Source organism: Macaca nemestrina, chromosome 16, assembly GCF_043159975.1.
Source record: "Macaca nemestrina isolate mMacNem1 chromosome 16, mMacNem.hap1, whole genome shotgun sequence".
Classification (NCBI taxonomy): Eukaryota; Metazoa; Chordata; class Mammalia; order Primates; family Cercopithecidae; genus Macaca; species Macaca nemestrina.
The window spans coordinates 35,103,707-35,109,443 of NC_092140.1; the positions used below are offsets into that span (position 1 = coordinate 35,103,707).

General features: G+C 33.1%; 1 pseudogene; it reads right to left on the reverse strand.

The window, feature by feature from the left end:
* Positions 1–3,933: 3,933 nt before the first annotated feature.
* On the reverse strand, positions 3,934–4,270 carry LOC105481777 (elongin-C pseudogene; annotated as a pseudogene).
* Between the last annotated feature and the right edge of the window lie 1,467 nt (positions 4,271–5,737).

Sequence of the window (5,737 nt, forward strand, 5' to 3'; positions counted from 1 at the left end):
CCTCCCTCCCTCCCTCCCTCCCTTCCTTCCTTCCTTCCTTCCTTCCTTCCTTCCTTCCTTCCTTCCTTCCTTCCTTCCTTCCTTCCTTCCTTCCTTCTTCATTTTTTTCACAGTTCTTAGCAGTCTGGACAGAGGAGCAGAAAGACAAATTGTATGTATTCATATGACACTGGTGACTATTTGGAAGGGGATTCAGGAACATGACACGAGGGCAAACATATTAATGAATTTAGAAATAGAATTATTTGCTTGGTAGACAATGTGTTTCAAAAACAGTGGAAAAGGAAGCAAGAAATGAAGTCTAAAGAGACTAGTCATTGTGGTAAAGGAAATGCACAGTAGTCTTTGATGTCTGGAGATGTCTTTATTGTGCTTGATATGATGATTTAGCTGGGTATAAAACTTCAGGTTGACTTATTTTCTTCCAGAAATTTGTGTATTCTGATATATACTGTTGCAGAAGGGAAATCTACGTCTAATTGTTGCTCTTTTGTTGGTATTTTCTCTCTTGCAGCTTTTAAGGTCTTATTCTTATCCTTGATATTCTGCAGGTTTCAAATCATATGCTTCAATGTATAATATTTTCATTTATTGTGGGACTCAGGTATTTCTTCAACTTTGGAAAATTCTTGACTATATTTCTTTAAATATTATTTTTCTATAATTTAAAAAATGGAATGCCTGTTTCACAAATGTTGCATATCCTTATTCTATCTTATATGACTTTTTGAAGTCTTTTGTCTATTGATGATGAATTAAAAATAATTTTCACAGTATTATCTTTCAGTGTTTAGGTCTTATCTTTTGTGCTTAAAACAAACTTCAATAACATTTTACAAAATTCTAAGATATCTAGCAAGTTATTTTTATATCAATTTCTTGTTTCTCATTTCTGCCTGATTTTATTTTATATTTTCTTTTCCATTTCTAATATTTTTAAAGGTTTATAATTCACAAATATATAACTTAGTTATCCCAATGCAAACACCTCTGTAACTCTCATGTAAGTCAAGAGATAAAACATTGCCAGCATCCCAGATTCTTTTTTTTAGGCCTCTTTCTAATTATTACCCTATCTTTTCCACAGAATAAAGCACTATCATAAATTATGACATCATCATGTAGATGTACCTGTTTCTGAAGTTTGTATAAGTGAAATCATAGAGTATATATTTTTGGTATCTGGTTTCTTTCACTGAAATTTATGCTTGTGATATTCTTCTATCTTGTTGAAGGCTATAGTTCATTACTTTTCATTTTTTTTAAGTATTCAATTGTATTGATATACTGCAATTTATTTATCCATTATAATATTAATAGACATTGAGTTTTCCTAGTCAGGATTTATTATGAATAATACTACTATAATCGTTCTTGTACATGTCTCTTGGTGCACATGGCATGCATTTATGTTAGGTAGGTATGTAGAAGTGCTAGCTCAGATAATATGCATGTAGATAATGTAGATAATATGCTGTAGATAATGCCAACTGTTTACCAAAGTTAATTTACTAATTTATATTCCTATGAGCAGTATATGAGAATTCTTATTGCTTCACATGCTTATTAGCACTTGATATTATTAGCTGATTTTTAGTTTTAACCATTCTGCTAGCTGTGCTGTGATACCTCATTGTGAGGTTGACACCTTTACATATATTTATCCTTTCTTTGGATAGCATCTGTTATGAATGCCTGCTTAAGTACCCTACTCCTTTTTCATTAGATTGTCTGTTTCTCTACTTGGTTTTTATTACTTCTTTATGCATTTTGGATGTGAGCTCTTTGTTGACTAAATTGCTGAAAATATCTTCCGCCATGTGCTAAAGCGAACTAAATATGGCCTGAGAAGGACTGCATACTTCTATATGAGAATCTTTGTGGACAAACTGCCACCTAACTTAACAGGTAGAGAAGACTGAAAACCTAATTTAAGAGTATGTACCTGTAACAATAGCTGAGTTTGGCCAATCCCAGCAGCTGTACTTCAACCACTCATACACTGCTGACTCTTCAAACTGTGTTCAAATAAGGCAAATGCTGAGCTGTAACCAATTCAGTTGTTTCTGTACCTCACTTCTGATGTCTGTACCCACTTCCCTTTTTTTGGTCTATAAATCTTCTTCCACCACATGGCTGCACTAGAGTCTCTCTGAATCTGCTGTGATTCTGGGGGCTGCCCGGTTCATGAATTATTAATTGCTCAGTTATACACCTTTAAATTTAATTAGGCCAAAGATTTTCTTTTAACACATGTCATAGCTTGCCTTTTCATACTGCTGATAGTTCCTTTTATTTCTGATCAACAGAAATTCTTAATTTCATGTAGCACAATTCATCATTGTTTCTTTAATGATCTGCTTAAGACATATTTTCCTTTTCCAAGGTCATAGAGATACCATTCTGCGTTATTTTCCATTATTATTATTTGCCATTCATGTGAGTATCTACAAACTACTCAGAATAGATTTTTTCCCATGGTATAATGTAGAGAGCATGTTTCCCTTTGTGAATATTCAGTTAGCCTAACACCATCTATTGAAAAAGCTATCCTTTTTCCACTTTATTATAAATCAGTGTCTACACAAATATAGATCTGTTTCTGTGTTCTCTATTTTCTTCCATTGGTCTATTTGTCTGTTGTGTACCATCAACAGACCATTTTAATGTTAGAGCTTTATAATCACTAATATAAGTAGACAGAGCTTTATAATGATCACTAATATAAATAGAGCAAGCTGTCTTACCTTTTTCCTCTTTAGGGTTATCTTGATCATTCCTGACCTTTTGCATATCCAAATACACATTATAAATTTGGAAGAACTGGCATCTTTATAGTATCGACTCTTTACTCTATCAGCATGGATTATCCTGTAAGCATTTAGATTTGTTTTTTTTTTTCTGTTAATGTTATTTTATAGTCTTATGCTTAGATATTTTGTATTCACTTACGTTTATTTCCAGGTGTTTGATATATTTTGCTCCTATTGTAAATGCTATCTTTTAAAATTTCATTTTTGGTGTCTCTAAGCAAATTTAATTGACTATGGTGGAACAAAACTTTATTCATGAACTTTGCTAAATTCATTTTTTTCTCCAAAATTTTACTCTGGAAATTTTCAAACATATAGAAAATAGACTTGTGTAACAAACTTTTGTATGCCCATTATCCAGCTTTAACCATTACAGTAAGTTTTTCAATTTCCTTAACTCGTATTTAATTCTAATACTTTTTATATATTCTTTTGTATTTTCTATATACACAAGCATACTATTTGTAAGTAATGGTAGTCTTACTTCCTTCTTCTGAGGTTATTTATTCATTTATTTCCTATTCATGCTGCTGAGAATATTCAGAACAATGTTGAAAAACATTATAATAACTTTCTTACCATGGTTGTGAGCCTGACCATTCCTTTTTGTTTTCATCAAATGACACTTACAGAAGATCAATTCTTATGTATTTGTCATAAAAATCAACGTCTTAGCTAAGTTAAAGCATGTTTATGCTGAAATATTTGTATAATTTGAGCAATGCTAGCCATAAATAGAATAAATTCAGAACAAGGTTTTTTTTTTTTTTTTTTAAAGCACTGCAAACATGTCAATAGGTAGTCTGTGTTTATATGTGGTATTTACACATTTAAACTTAATTCTCAGCGTTTACTTTATGGTTACTGCTGTAACTTAAAAAGTCTCACCAAGGGATAAGGTATAACTACCTACAAACTGGCATATTTGTTAATTTTTTAGTTTGTGAAAATATCTTGAACTCATTTATACAGGGACCAAATTTCAACTCTGACAGTAATCAGCTTTTTAGTGAACCTCATAGTTTGCAACTGCATACGGGCAACAGAAAATATGAAAGAATTTCTAACTATGGGAATTACATGTTTAAAAACTTTCGCATTTTATTTGATTTTATTTTATTTAACATTCTAGGGAGTTCATCAGCAATTTCAATGTAATTTTAGGTGCAATTGGGAATTTGGCATTCTCAGTAGAGCTGTTAGCATAGAAAACCTTATAGATGGAATAAGTACATTTAATAGCACATGTGAAGGGATCGTTCTAAAATTGACTTCGAGGGCTTCATTTTCCACTACTGAACTGGGTCGCTCAACATGGGTGTTATTGTTTCTGATGTTAGGGCATATTCTCTTTTTACAATAAAATTATGACTGTCAGAAGATTTTAACTTGACGTATGTGGCATCTCTGCCTCCACAACCTCCATAGGATTGTTTCTTTCCATATAGTATGTTCATGTGAAATCCTATTTCATTGCCTTAGGAACTTCAATAGTTTCTTGTCAGTCACTGCAGCTGGGTTCCTGTGCTTGGCCACAGCCCCTACTCCAGAGCCAGCTCCTCTCCTTTTCCTGATGTATATATTTCCTGATATATATATATACACACACACACACACATATTCTATTTATATTTATTGGATATAGATTCTATTTATATTTATTGAATACACATATATATTCTATTTATATTTACTGAATATTCAATAAAATATATATATATTCAAATGCAGAGTAATAACATAGATTTAAATATATATAAATATATTTAAAAATACATTAAAAATATATTTCAAGACCATGTTATTGCTCTGCATTTTGAATGGAATTAATGCATCAATGTGTGACTATTATGTCATTTTGACCAGAAGTCAAATTTGGGGTCACTGTAGCAAAAGGTGAAGGAAAACTGGAGGCATGTAGGCATGGACACAAAGCAGTCGTGTAAATCTTTGGGACTGAACTGGCACCATAGAACTGGAGAAGGGAAGAATAATCTTCTAAATCAGCAGGCTAGCTAGAGTCCTCTGAATCTTCACCCTAACTCAGAATTTTGGGGACTAAGGATGTGTTAGAAAAGGGCAGGTCTTAATTTAACTTAAGATGTTCATAGAACTTTCTGGAAAGGATTAGGACATTTTTTTTTCAACAGAGGTGAGATTCTGAGACGCCTGGATTAGAATCTAGGTATTGTGTGTCAAGATGGGCGTGTCAGGATGGGAGGGGGACACAGGGTCCCACTAAGACATACATTGAGCTGGCAGTTATCATGAGAAGAGGACTGATATTGTGTACTTACAAGATTTATGGAAATGCATTGGGGAATGGCAATCAACCCTTAGAAGGAAGTGAAGAGATGAAGAGAAGAAGTGTGAAAAGGTATGTGTGCACAAGAGAGAAAACATACTAAATCAGAGAGTGAAAAAATGTGAATATTTCTGTGAGTCCACATTTTTCCCAAAGCTGAAAGGATTTGTGGATGCATGAGTTGCCCCATGAAAATTATCCAGCATGTTGCTCACCCACAAGATTTGCAGGTCTATGGAGGAGTACAATAATGGCAGTGATGACAGTCATGTAAAAAGACACTCATGTCTTCTTTTCAAAATCAGTAACACATAGAACTCTTCTTCCATCACATTTGATTTCATGTTTAATACAGTATGCAGCAGCTGAACATGTATATCCCCTTATAATTGAGAGATCAAGAAGACACGACCTTATAATAACTGTGTACGGGGAGTTTTTTATTCATTCACCTACTCATCTATTAAGGGCTTATCGAGTGCCAGGATGTAGTCTAGGCCCTGGAAGTACATCAATGTGCAAAATTGTCAAATTTGGTTTGTAGTAAATGGAAATAAAAGGAAGAAACAGAAAAACTGTGTGTACTTCCTAAAGTGTTCTAGTAGTGGTAGAAGAAAAA